Source organism: Drosophila eugracilis, unplaced genomic scaffold (assembly GCF_018153835.1).
Source record: "Drosophila eugracilis isolate 14026-0451.02 unplaced genomic scaffold, ASM1815383v1 contig_498, whole genome shotgun sequence".
NCBI lineage: Eukaryota > Metazoa > Arthropoda > Insecta > Diptera > Drosophilidae > Drosophila > Drosophila eugracilis.
The window spans coordinates 102420-117492 of NW_024573369.1; the positions used below are offsets into that span (position 1 = coordinate 102420).

Genomic DNA, 15073 nt, shown 5'->3' on the forward strand with positions numbered 1-15073 from the left:
GAGCGACAAAGTAAAAAAAGGGAATGAAAAGAAGATGATAACAAGAAGTAACAAATCGAAGAAGAAAGGGAAGAACTCAAAACAAGGAACAGAAGACTCGAATTATAATAAAAGTCAGCCGAGAATCAAAAGAACATTTTTATTTCACTTTGAACTCGTTTGAACCCGATCTCGATCAACAGGTAACCCCCCAAAGAAAGACCAAGGGAAAAAGGGTCGACAAATGCACTTTACAGGGCGAGTAAAGTAGAGAGCGAGGGACGAAGACCTTAATTAATCTGAAATAACATCTGAAATTCGTTGGGGTCCTCTATAATTAATCAAAAGTTCAAGGGAAGGCCTCTCCCCGATTTTCCAGGGAAAATTCTGATTCGAAATCAATTTTTTGTTGCGGGGGTTCTTCATTTTTTCCATTTTTGTTTGATAATGATTATGAGTTGTGCTTTTCTTTGCTTGCCGGAGCGATTAAGTCATTATTTAGATGGGTAGCGCCCTGGGAAATTGGAACTTCCTATTAAAATTTGTTATAAAGCTAGAAAAGAGCGTGTGAAAGATTCTAACAGGAATTTACATAGGAAAACTTATACTTATAACAATGATATTACTAGGATGCCATAGCTAGATATATACTAACTAAAATATACTCTAAACTATACTAAGAGCAACTACCTAAGATAAAATCTGGATGATTTACCATTACATTAGGATATAAAGATCATACTTTTATAGTTCTATGCGAAAGCTTCTTCCAACTACAAAAAAGTTATTGTCGAGATAATTTGTTTATTGCAGCTTAGAGAAAAAGTGCTGCACTAATTAGGCGTTTTCCCAAACCATAAATAGTCCGAAACCGAAGGCTTCTCTACTGGATTTCCGGTGCGGCTTTTAGTGTCTTGCGGGGATCGGGGTCGGGAAACGGCAAAGCTGCCTGCACTGTTGCAACGTGTGTGAATTTTCGTTTGCTTTCATTGTCTGGCCAAAAGACGAAACTGTGTCAGCTGCAATTAAGTGCAAAACAAAAAAAAACAAAAAAATATATATAAAGAAAAGGGGAAACAAACAGATCGGTGGGGGCAGAGGGGGTGGTGGTTACTAACCAACAGATAAGAAGCTTTCCATTTCGCGATCACGTGCTCCGCCCGATTCCAGACCAAAAAACCCCTCAAGAAAATGCAACATGCTAATTATGCAATTTAATGCTTCCACATGCCAGTGCAATTGAGGGGGAAGTGTAATTTGGATTTTTAGTTTAGTTGTTATTCATTATCATTATATTATCTTAAATACTGTTCAAGTACTTCCTATGCCAAAATACAGCTTATTAGCTTTGAAAGACCCCAAGACTTTACTAGAAACCATAGCTCCATTTTCGCTCTTTTTATTTTTATCAAATCTTAATATAATTGGTTAAATTTGAAAATTAAAATTTAAAACAAAGTAAAGACACATTTTTTTTAACCTCAACTGTCAACTGATTTTGTTTTTTGCAAGATCGACGAAATCGAATGACTTGCAGCTAGCTGCACTTCAAATTCTTCGGGCGCATGAGAGATACTATTGTATTTTTTATTTACTTCTGCTATTCCGAATCCGTACTTCTTTTAGTTTTTTATTCCTTTTTTGCAGCTGTGCGATTGTTTTGTTTTTCGCTTTTCGTTTCACTATCTTTGGCTGGCAACATGTGCAAGCTCCACTGTCTGTGAGAGGTGTGAAGTGGAGTAAGGAGAACGAAAACGAGAATAAGTCGGAAGATAAAGTGTTACCAACTGACCTATTGCAATGGCCGATATATAACATTGAAATACCTGCCATATGCTGCTCTAAGTGTGAGGTAATTGAGATTTTGAGCATAGTGTTCTTTGGTAACTTGGGTTTTGTGAGAGGAAGTTGGCTAAATTTCGGTATGGGGCTTGATCTAATGTAAAAACAGATAATTCGTATAAAAACAGAAAGATTGTTAAGGAAAAATTCAGCTATATGACATTATTTCTGCCAAATTACAATGCTATAAACTAGACCCATTTGACATTCGTTTCAGCTCCAATTCCCCGACATTACAAATCAAGGTCAATGTTTTGCAACAATATATGTATAGATACTTGAGTATCTTTAAAGGTATACTCAAGCGATACCTTGCTGCAGGTCTATAAAAGTGAATTTACAGGCGTTTGCATGGCTAATAATGAACTTGAAACTGACTTTTAAGGAGCCAGCCATAATTCTACGAACTCGAACCACATTGCAAATCGAATCGCAGCCTACAATATTCGCATAAAGCAAATAGTTTAACGCTCGGCTTTGGGTTAAGAGTAAAATATGATATGCGCATTCGATTCCTTTGTTTCGAGCTCTCGACTTTAGTGGGCGTTGCTTCTTATCACAACCCAAGCTCAGCTCTTTCCTCATTTGTTTATTTGTTTGTTTGCCTGGGAAACCAGAGATGTGGCATACAAAAAGACAAAAAAACTAAAAAAAAGTTGTATAAATACAGAAAATACCTAAGTTGAAACAAAAAAATTCATTGAGAATTTTTCTTGTCGCTGTTGCTGAATTCTTGGCATTAAGTGGCAACAACGGCGGCGGCAGCAGCTAAAGACTGAGACTGCGAAACCAGTTTTGCACAATTTGTAAATTATTTAGTCATAAAAACATATATCCCAAGCTCTCTTCTCTTCTCGGTTTCGCTCTCTCGCTTCACCGCTGTCCTGCCATCTCGCTTGCACATTTTGTATGATTAAATTTTTTGATTTTTCTACTCACGCTACTAATTGTTAGCGTATTTTAAGTGCGCTCTAATTGGTTTAAGTCAATAATTGCAATGCGAATATGTTAGCAACAGTGAGTGAGTGAGGGGAGAGAAGAAAGGCGGAAGGCGAGGGCGAGGGGGGGTATTATGTTTGGGGACAAGCTTTGACAATGGCAAATAATCGATAAATCCAAGCGTCAAACACCTTGGCCAGTTTCTTTTTATGGCCAATGGAATTTCGTTAGAATTTCACTGGCATTCACCGGCTAACGGGGAAACGTTGGTCGTAATTATGGAGTGAAGGTCGGAAATGACTGGAGTTTTATTAAGTTAAAAGTATAAACGACTAAATATTAATGTTAGTTTAGTAAATAAATGCTTTAATCTTTTAGTTTGTAGTATAATCTTCAGAGATCTTTCAGTTCTTCTCCTTGAAAAATATGGATTACAAATATTTGCAGCTGTTGGTCGAAAAGAAAAACGAGAAAATGCAAGCCAATTATGAGCCAATGAGAGAGGGGCCTTCCAGCAAGCTGACCAAAAAGAAAAACCATTTAAGGTGGACCTACCACACGCACACGTACAACCCACCCCGCCCATTCGTAGATAATCTCCCCTGGCATCTGCATTTTCCCACTTGCCTTCTGGGAAACCAATGGAAAATATGTTGGAAATAGGAAGAAAGAGGAAAATCAATTGCTTTTCAATTTTCTTTAACTTTTGCGGGCGATTGTTTTTCATAATTTCAAATTATAGGATTTTAATTAAAAGCAAACATTGTTACATGGCATAGTTTATGTAATGGCGTTTAGTTTATTAATTTATAAGAAAATTAAGTTCTTAAATTGTATTTTTCAATTTAAACCCCTGCTAAGAAGACTTTATAACTCACATTTAGAAGTTACTTAGAGTTGTTAAGGAAAACGCTGTAAAACAAACAACTCCAATCAAAATTCTTTATCGTAAAAAGTCAGCCAGCAATATAATGAAATGCTTGACTAGAACACCGCTTCCCCTGCCTTTGCCTCTGCCCCTGCCACGCCCCCTATCCTCGACGCCTTTCGTTCGGGCGTCAGGTAGCACTGTACTACGCCGTATCATATATATATGTATATATAAAGAGTGTAGTATATGTAGGCCCGAACCCAAACCCAAACTCAGACTGAAACTCAAACTCAGAAAAACTCGACTCTTGGGGGTTGTGACTGCAGCTATAATAGTTTCTGTTTTGTCGGTTGGCATGACAACAACCTGATTACACGTCAGTATGTTTAGCTATACATATATATATATATATATATATACATACCAATATATATGGCAAAAACAACGAGGTACAACAAAATAGCAGTTGACTGCGTCATTTTCTATATAGCCATGCCAGGCCATAGATATTATTATTGCAGTGCATTGTGGGCTGATTCACTTGGCCACGCTACCAAATTTGGAGCGAGAAATTCAATTGAATTATCGTTTCTCCACTCACATTATGTTTATAGTATATTATTTTCTAGCTTCATTTGTGTGTAATTGAAATTGGAAATAATTTCAATTGACACCCACTTAGTTTGGCGATATCGCCAGACATTGTTCGCCCACTGAGTTCTTTGATTAATTACATTTTATTCTACAACAGACTGCAGCGATCGATTGAATTACTAAACCATTTTTCTTGGGAAAGAACTCTCTGAAAAAGGTTCGTTTGCTCAAGGGCTTCTATGAATTTAAACGATGTCTTGCTTGAGTTTTTCACTTAAAAAGGAAATTTATAACAATTAAAGGGTAGCTTGCCTTTACATAGCTTTGAGTTTCTTATAAGAAATTCTTGATCAAAAATAAAAATAATAAGTATTAGTCACAGGAATTAGTCATTGATTGGAAATTTATTGCACCTTCTCGGCCATCGATTTATTGAGGCATTGTTCTCTCTATCCCCTTTAGTTTTCCCCCTACTATTTATCTCGATTGTTTACTTTTCATACCTTGCTAAATTGTTTTCCCCCTTTTTTGGGAATGAAAAACTCAAATTTGGTTTTGATATTGTGTGCTTGTGAAGGGGGCAAGTTGGGGGAATTAAATGGACATTTTTGACTTGCATTTGCATGCATGACACGACTGCACGACTATTATTGTTGGTGGCTTTGGAAAATTGCTGCCTTGAGCTGCATTTTCTATGAAAGTTTCCTTTAAAGTCATATTCTATTCCGTTTTTTGTTTTTTTTTTTAGATATTAGAGTGAATCCATCCTGAGTTTATCATTTGAAAGTCCGTTTATCAACATTTTTTGATTCAATGATCACTTTTCCTAGTTTTCGAGTTCACTTTTCGTTGCAGCTATGTCAGTGTATCCTAAAATTTTCACATGCTTACTCTGTAGGGCCCAACCTAAAGTGCATTTTTCGTTATCATATCGTGTAGAATTACAAAAACATTTTATTGCCACACTAATTGAGTATCTATTTTTGGTCACGCACGTGTGTGTGTCTTTGTGTGTGCACCCACCGCCCATTACTGCCCCGCCTGCCTAACCTCCGGTCACGCCCCCTCTCGTGCCGCCCCCATCCCTTGCGTGTTTTGTACATACTTATTGGTGGTTCGTGTGCTCCAGATGGGTTTGGTTTGATGAAGTCGCTTCCGTTTTGGGATGCATTTCAGGATCGGAGGGTTAGTGCCCATTATTGGGGTGATTGTGGGACGGGGGAAAGGAAAGGGAGTAGCAGCAGCTGCTATTTGAGTTGCAACAACAATGCCTTCCTTCCTGCAACAGCAAAACCAACAAAGCCAAAGGCAAATTAATTGGTTAATAATGCTATTGGACAAGCTTATGACAGCGGAAACACCAAAAAACACACCTAGCCAGCGACCCTTAACCCACCCAACACACAGCAACCCCACTCTGACTTTTGGCTTACTTATTAATATTACTATATCATTCGAATTAATGAGAAGTAATGAGAGTTCAAGGTGGAGAGCAGCACCGCTCTACGTCATATAGTCGTATTCATGCTTGGTTAGGTCGCCAAGGTGGCTCAAAAAATCATTAAATAAAAAACTAGAAGGAGAGAAAAATTGGGAGGTGGCAGTGCGTGTGTGTCGACAAGCTCCATTGAAGGGGAACCCCGGGGTCAAGTGCATACTGCTTGCCAAATAGTTCAAGTTCAAGTCGAAGTGGCTCGAAAAAGATCTTACGAAATGTAATGCAATTTGAATATATTATACAGCTCACTTAAATTTCTTTACATTTTGTATATTATTATTTGTATAATTACTTAAAAGCTCTATTTTACACATACCTAAACTGAACTCGAACTAATTATGGATCATTTTCAGTTGCATTTTGCATTTCAATTAGTTTTGTCTAATTTCTCTTATTGGTAAATCTTTTTTCATCCCACTACGATTATTAAGTGGTTCCTGTTCCGTGATTTTCAATAAAAAGCCAATCCAAAAAACACCACATACATATTTAATTCATTTTTTAATTGAGCTTTGTTGTGTGGAAAACTAGTTTGGTTTCGTTTTGTCATTAAACAAAAGTCGCAACCGACAGCGCTCTTAACAATGCACCGATCTGCTGGTCAGTGGAGCTCGAGTGGGCGTGTCACCTGCCGCCCAACACCACCGCCCTCTTCTTCCCGATCTATATTATTTTTTATAACGTTTTTTTTTTTCCGTTGCACAAAAGCATTCTCTGTGCAGCAACGTGACGTTTTCGGGAAATGAGTAAGCGCAAAATAAACACGATGTCCCAAGCACTGTTAAAAGAAATATATAGAAAATAATGTAAAATAAAAAAGCATATCAAGATGTGATAAAAATTTAGGGGTAAGATATAAAATTAAATATTTATTATGTACATAAATGTTGACATTCTTACAGTCAAATCTTGAATTTACCCTTCAAAGTTGATGTTAAATATTTATTTAAAATATTTTATAAAATAACTATAAGTTCAGAATAGGATTTATTTATTTTTGTCTTATAGTTTGAGGTTTTAAATATTATTGTTAAATTTTTTTATGTATTTTTCATTGTGTAAATATAGCATGTTGTCTACCATAAAACCGTACCCCCAAAAGCGTTCAACCGATGGCGATCGCAAATGCCTGATACATATAGGCACGTATCGGAATGTATCACACATATATATAATTTTTATTTATTTATTTTTTGCGAGTGTTTGCCAAAAGGGTTTGGGCTTGGGTCAACTACCCAATCCCGCAACCACATTTCGTACCCATCTCCAGTCATCGGCAGTCGCGGCGTCACCATTCATCAGCCATAAAGTACCCACTCATACACGCTCGGGAACGGTTGTTTGGTTGGTCAACTTTTGCACTTTATTCGCCGGGTTCTCTGCCATTCCATACGATTCCATTCGATAATTCCACTGAATTCCCAGCCAACTCAATCGCCGGGTAACCCAAAACCCAGACAAACTCTCTGTTGCAATTCTCAAGCCATTTAATATTTTTGGATGGAGTTTTGGTGACTTTGTTTTCATGATATAAAAAGTAACTTAAATATTTTTAAACATTTTTATGAAATTGTTAATGTTTACCTGTATTCTTATAAGCATTTAATATCATTTTTGTTTAGGAATATCAAAACCACAAATGAGCAGCTAATAGTTTCCAATTCTATGACTAACAATGAGCTTAAAAATGTATTTTTCTGAAATCCCCAACCCGAAAGGGCATTCTCATCTTCGCATTGGCCAGCCTTGAGTGTTTTTGTTTTCTTAACGTTTTTATTTCATTTTCAATTTGTGTAATAACCAAAAACGTAAGACTCAAAGCAGAACGTCGCTCACGTTTCGGTGATAAAGGCACAGAAATAACCAAACAGCAGTTGAGAGCGACAAAAACCGCATTTTTCTTCTCGATGATGCAAAATGAAAAATGAAGAAAAAAAACAAGAGGGAAAAACAACAATGTCTGACTGGCTGCTGCTGGAATGTCGAATGTTGGAATTGGCAGCCAACGGTTATTGAGTTCAAAAAAAGGCAAAGAGCTCGGCTTGCTTTTGGGCTAGGTCAGTATAACTTTGGCGGGCAATGAAAGCCGATACTTTCCAGAAACCAAACCAAATAAACGGAGTCATTAATTTCCAACCAGCTTTCGTTCGCCTCTAATTAATAAATGTTGTTCTTGTTTTCTTTTTTTTTTTGTAAATTTATTTAAACATTTGTCAGCCGGCAGATCGAAATGAACATTTCACAGAGTCTGAGTCACAGTTCCCCCCAAATGAAAACTAGCCGAAGTCTTTTTTCCCCCGCTCTCTATTTGTATTTATCCAGGTGTTTCCTCTAAATAAAAAAAAAAAACTGCGACGTGAAATTTTTACAAATGATTCATTCCAGAAGAGAGACAGAGTAGATAAAGAGAGAGATGAATAAGAAGTAGTGCCAAAGAATGCCGATGATGAAGGCCATCGCAAAAGGCTGTAAAGATAGTCGCGTCTTGGCTTGGCTTTGGCTTCTTTTGGATTTATTTTTTCTCTTTGTGTTTTGTGACCGCTTTTCGTAGGCGCTGCACGTGCAAATGCTTGAATGAAAATGAGAAATAGGAAGGAAGGCGAGCGAAACCACAAAAGGTAACGTCGATAGCTAGAAACCCATCGAAAAGCCCCCGCAATTGGGACACGCCCAGGCCAAATTGCGCACTTGCCTCCCCAGTTTGTTCAATTAATTAAGACAGGCGGTGCTGGCTAAGGTGGATTTAGTGTGAGTATAATAAAAAGGTTTTTTAGACACTACATGCGTATAAGGGTTACTAAACTGTAAACGTTTTTTTTTACATTTTGGCCAGGAAAAAGTAGGTTTTAAGTCTTTATGAACTTTCAGTACTTAATATTTCGAATTTCCACTGTACTTTGAGCGGGGGCGATGCTCTTGCTGAGCCACAGAGAGCTCTGCGCTCTTTTCTTTTTTGCATGCCCGCCACGCTTTTTGTCTCTCTCGCTTGCTCATTCTGCGTTCGCGCAATACGAAAGACTGAGGCGACAAACTCGACGCTGGCGGCAAATGGCGGACGAAGAGAAAAAGTCGTTCCAATTGAGCAGGCTATCGCATATATAAATATGCACATATATACACGTAGGCTTAGTAGGTGTGTGTATAATGCACCCACATGCCGCAACAACAACAATGAAAAGTAACAACAACTTTGGCCTGGCCTTGAAATTGCTTAGCAACAACAAAAAGGCAACAACGCAACTATTTTGCACGCCTTGAATTTAAATCGGAGAGAAAAATAACAAAAAACAAGGGGAGAGACAAAATTCTTCTTTGAATTACAAGATAAGATTAACATATCTGTGGGATTTGATTGGGTTAATTCTACTAACTTATTAAATATACTTTAAATAAGTCAACAAAGAGAAGTCAAGAATACTTCTCCTGTGAAATCAAAAATTTTTAACTCCATTTCAGAAATAAGTTTCGCTTTCAGCTTCCGCTTATCTAACAAAAAACAATTTTCTTGCTTTCCATTGGACTTTTATTTATGGCCCAAAGTCACCCAAGCACTTTCCTTTTATTTTTGGGGAATGTCGAGACAATCGCTCCCCCTCCACCCTCCCCCTGAACATTTTTGGGCATTTAATTTCACTTCCATGAACAATAAAAAAAAACCCCATCTAAAAAGTAAAATTAATTTCTATATAGAAACCTTTTTCCTTTTTAAACCAAAAAAAAAAAAAAAAACGAAGCATAAAAAGATTTGTCATCAGTTTGTAGCTGCCTTTGTGCATATTATTTTTTCATAGTTTTTTTTTGTGGAGTTAATTTTTTGACTGTGTTTCTTTATGATAATTGTTATTTGTGTTGAAATTTTTGTTTATTTTTTGTGGCTGCACAAGCCGACAAGCTTATAAAATAATCTGAACTTTTGCACAGGGTTGTCTTGGTTCAGGGTTTTCCTTCTATTTTTTTTTCTGCTTTTTTGGTTGGAATTCTAGCCAAAAAATGTCTTGGCCGCCCGCAAATAAAGTGACATTTTTATGTTTATGATTCCACAGCACAGGAACCAAGCCCATAAATTTCTCTTCTAATTTCGTTTTAATGCTTATGTGAAGGGAAGAAATTCCTGGAATTGGGAATCGTTTGACCTGAAACTGAGACTGAGAATGAGTTCCCTCATCCATTACAATGCAGGTCTCTTGAAGGCGTAGATAAAAAGAGGGTGTGGTGAGGTATATATATATATATATACCATATATATAGTATAAGTTAAATAGAAAGGGTCTTTGTTGGTAGTTCTATTTGAAGTACATATATTCAAGTGGCAGTTAGCATGAAATTGCGATCCTTTTGTTTGTTGGTTTGCTTGTCTTGGGTTTATTTTCTGACTGGAAAAGGAAGCTTTCATTTAACGCTTTCTTCTGGGGTACAGTATGTACTCATACAGCAGAATCCTAAGAAATATAATTACTTAACTTTATACAAAACCGTAATACATAAACCCAACCAAAGTTGGCATTTCCGTTTGGCCATAAACAAATTTGTTTGTCTTCTTAATTTCACAATAACTTATCGCCGTTCTTCACTGTACCTTGGCGTTCTGTGTCATGCGACACACATAAATGTAAATCTCGGCTTACGCTTCTCCTTTGTGCGTGCGTGTGGTGTGCCGTCTCTTTTTTCAATTCCGCAAACAATAAATTATATTGTTTTTGGATACCGCAGCGATGTGGAGTATAAGAATGAAAATAAGAAGAAGCCTTTCTTCGTCTTGCATTTCTCCACATCGGTGTTTTGCTTTTGTTTGGCCGAGAAGAGGAATAATAAGATAATAAGAACAGTCTTGAAAGAATCTCCAGTTACCGAAATACAGTGGACACTGGTTGAATGCAAATTTTGTGTTTTTGGGAGGGGCATTCTGAAAAGAATATTTGTATGAGCTGTAAAGAGCTGATTTCATTGTTATTGTTTTGGTATAAAGCCATTAAATATTTAAATAATAATATTATTTAGTTTCTAAGTTCTAATTTTTCAATCCAACCTGTACAGATCGGTTTTCTCAGCGCTTTATTGTTCGGCTTTTCCTTTGTGGTTTCTGGGGAGGGGATCCAGTTGATGGGATTACTTTACCCTATACACTTGATTGATTGGATGATTGATTGACTGATTGAGTGAAGTTGCAGCTACATCTCTCAGTTTTATCTCCAACTGGTTTGCCTTGAAATAAATGCGTTTCCGTCGTATCTTTTTGTTCATTTTTCTGTCCCTGTCCGTTTGTCTCTTTGGCTTGGCGGCTGTCTTGGCCTTTTTCCTCTTCTTCATCACCTGTTGCTATCTCACTTTCACTGCGATTGACTATCTCTTTCTGTGTTGGCTTTTGCATAACCGCGATTGAACGAGCTTTTGTAATGAACTCTGACCCCCGGGCTCCCCTCCCACTTTCATCGCCCCTCTAAACATGTTGCTGGCATTGCGGAAATTCACACACATTAAAAAAATAAACCAAAAAAAAAAAAAAAAAAAAAAAAGAAGCAGGCCAAAACGAAAACAACAATTTGAGCTTGCGCAATATCCGATTGGTTTATTGTTGTCTTGTTTCAGCTTAAACTTTTTTTGTTTATAGTTTTTGTTGTTAACTAAAGAGGAAGAAGTGACCCATGGCAAGCCGCTTAGTAAGTTACAATTGGGAGCGCCTTTAGATTCGCTTTTTTTTTTCTAGGCTCTCTGGGTCAGTTTTTTGTTTCTACTTCGATTTGTTTCGCTGGCGCTAAATGACTTGGCCAATAGCAAGGAAAAATGTTCAGAGGAAAACACAAGATAAGTGCTCTAAATGGGACAAATAATGATGAATCACTAGATCATGCTGCTAATGGGATTAGTTGGGGAATAATTACTCATCAGGTTGGTTGTATCTAAAAGAGTTTTATAGGCCTAGCTAGCTATTAAGATATCTACACTATGTTAGGTCTTATAAACTTGAAAAACACCTCTAAGAACTAAGCAAAGATTAGTATTCAGTTAGAGTGCCTTGTCTATTGCTTAATTTCTGTCGCATTTCCCAGAATTACCACGGCGCATTCCCCATGGACATTTGTCCATTAGGTAAATAGTTTCTCACACGGAATATCTATCCATCCAGGATCCTCCTCTGGCTGTCGCACATTTTAAAATTCAGAGCAAGCTGGTTGCATAAATAAACGTCAGAGCTGGCATTCGCTTAAAAATGTCAGAGGTTTGGCTGTGGCTTTGGCTTCGGCTTGGTTCTTGGGTTTGGTTTTAGTTTTGGTTTTGGTCCTACCCATTCCAGTTCTCATTCCTAACCATCCATCCATCCATCCATCCATCCCTCCTTCACTACTGATATTTCCCTGCCTTTGACACTGCAATTCCTCTCACGTTTCCCTCGCTCGCTGCGTGTCAAATCAAAGTGCGACTTGAGTGCGGCTCCCCAAAGAGTTCCCTCCACACCCTGCTCCCCGTAATCCCATTCCATATGGAGGCCCCACCCCCCGAACACACTACAACAACGGCCACGTACAGTGGAAACCCTTTAATTTGAAGAATATGCGGTATTTCTGTGGCACCAACTTGATCTTGGAACTTGGAAAGCTTTTATAAAGTAGTTTAAGTTTTAGGTAAAACATTTTTGTAACTATTTTTGAGCCATCAAAGTTTCTAAAAACATAACAGTTATTTTCACTGTACTACAGTAACCACACAACCACAACAACAAAAGCAGCTAGTCACGAGCCGTCGACTTTAAGCCGCTTGTAATTGATCGTGTCTTTGACATTAGAAAAACATTTTTTTCTTCACTCACCCACGCCTCCTATATTTTCCAACGCTCCCCGCCCATGGTTTTTCTAGTTTTCTTCGTGTTGTTGTTGCTGCTGCTGCTGCTTGTTGCATGGAAAATGTAACGCAAGCACGAGACATCGTCATCCGCCGACCAACTGGTGCACGGTGGCTAATAAAGCGCACGCAGCGACAGTAAATCCACTTAGCGGTGGGTGGTGGTGGTGGGGGAAGTGGGAGGCGGTGAAGCGGGAGTGGGAGTGGAAGCGGTAGCGGTAGCGGTAGAGGGAGAAACAGAAAGGAAGCCGCACAAATGGTCCAAAAGATTCAGAGAGTGTCAAATGAAATGAGACGTGGCCAGAGCAACAGGCAAGGAAAGCAGGAGGAAAATTGGAGTGGGTAATAAACAGTAAGCTTACGATACAGTAAACCCAAGGAAAAATAAGGAGTATATGCTATAAAATAATTTAAATATATATGTATAGCGTTAGATTGGATATATATTGACATTAGATTTGTAAACATTGGGGTTTACATGCTAAAAGTAAAAACAAATAATTTAAACAACAAAGGAAGGAGTGTTCCATGCTAATAGAATGATCACTGTATGTGTGGGAGGTGATGAAAAGATAGGAAGGGAGCCATGACTAATTTGCATTTAACATAAAAGTCACGCTCATTCTTAATAAAGAGGTCTCTTCACAAGTTTTTCAATTTCATTTTGATGTCAAATTGTTGGAATTTAAAAGCTTTGATTTTGTTTTTAATTATTAATAAATGAAGCGGAAATGTAGGTTATTAAGATTTGATATTTAGTTTTACTTCTGATATAATGCATATATAACCTATATTCTTTACCAATTAATAATAGTAGAACCTAGTAACCTAGTTAATAATGTCATTATCGCTGTTCTAATTTAGTGCCTACCCCAAAAAGTAATCCCTCCCCCACCAAAAGTTAGTAATCTAAAACTAATTTTCTTTTCGAATTTTATCTACTTGCAGGTGAGATAACAGCTAGTTAATTGAAACGAAATGAAGGCGGGGGTGGGGTATACTGTACGAACAGGTATGCCGCGTGGATGACCCACTTGAACGAGCATTTATTTCCACTGACAAATGAAAAGCAGGCACCGAACTGACACATGCCATGGGTGCAGTGAGTCGTGAGTTGTAGTCGTAGATGCGGTTCCAGAATGCAGAGATTCCAGTCTATGCACTACATATACTAAACTAAACTAGGGAACTCATTCTATATGGCTGGGTCTTACCTCAGAACTCATAGCCATCATATCTTATCAGCCCCAACCAATCGATGCATGTTGCAAGCTCAACAACCCCAAAAAATAACGAAAAAAATCAACAAAAAACCAAAAAAAACAAGAGGGGAAACGACAAACACTATTGGGGTAAATGGGACAGCAGGGGAAACCAAACAAATGCCAAAAACTAATAAATTATTTATGTCTAGGGACGAGGCAAAGAAAACAAAGACGACACCAAACAAACAACAACAAAAAACCGATGATAATAGAATCAGTTTTGATGTGTTCTAGAGATTGCAGATTGGAGATTGTACGAAAAAAGGAGCTTTAAAGGGGATTTTTTAAGTTCAAAGTAGTAGTCTATTTAAATTTATTCAATTTTGATTTGACTTCTAGTTTTCACTTAGTTTATAAAATTAAAATCAATGAAGTCAGTTTTAATTTTCCAACTCCAAGAAAATTACCTATCTACATGTACTTTACTCACTTTTCTACACTCGCTACCAACACGCCAATTCATGTTTAGCGGCCATTCGCTGTAAGCTGCAGTTGTATATGTGATCTGCTAGGTGGCGTAGTAAGTTAAAAGAGGAAGTACATCTTATAGTTCTATAGGAAGTGCAGCAGCATCTTAATAAATTAAAATTTATATATTTAAAAAATAATCATGAATATAAAATATACATTGCTTATATTCTTGATCTTGCATCAACTATACAGTTAAGTTTTAAAACTATTGTAGGAACATTGTTAGCAGAGTTCGCAACCAGAGGTAACTCTAAAACCTAGATGACAGCCGTTAAATATTTGTGGTTCGTTTTATTTAAAATCAAATTTAAATCAAAGTAAATTAGAAAAGAGAGAGTTCGACCTTGAGGTCAACGAAGCGCTACAATTACAACCCACCACCCACTTCTCCTTCTATTTTTGACGGACTGTAGAACAAAACAAAAGCGAAAGAACCGAAACGGAACGGAAAACAAATCAAAACACTCGAAAAAAGCCATCGAAAATTGGGTGAAATGGTGAACGAACTTAACAATTTGTTTGGGTGCATCTGTGTGCGTGCATATCTATTGTTTTAACACACACACATACACTCTTGAGCATTAAAGCCCAGATGCTGAGACAATGGACCAGTCGAGCAACTTTGTTTTAAACACGCGAAACTGTGAAAAAAAAACGAGACCAGCTGCTCGAAAACAGCTGAGAAGGTTTTCAATAACCAACGCCACAAGTTTTTCAGTTACAGAGGAAAAAACAACATAAATATTAGATTGATTACATAGAAATGCAGATGATTAG

At 37.4% G+C, this 15073-nt stretch overlaps 1 protein-coding gene across 2 annotated transcripts in view; it reads left to right on the plus strand.

Moving 5' to 3' along the window:
- LOC108105345 (partitioning defective 3 homolog) overlaps positions 1 to 15073 on the plus strand; it is a 38705-nt gene that overhangs the window by 2167 nt on the left and 21465 nt on the right. The gene's annotated exons all lie outside the window — the stretch shown is intronic.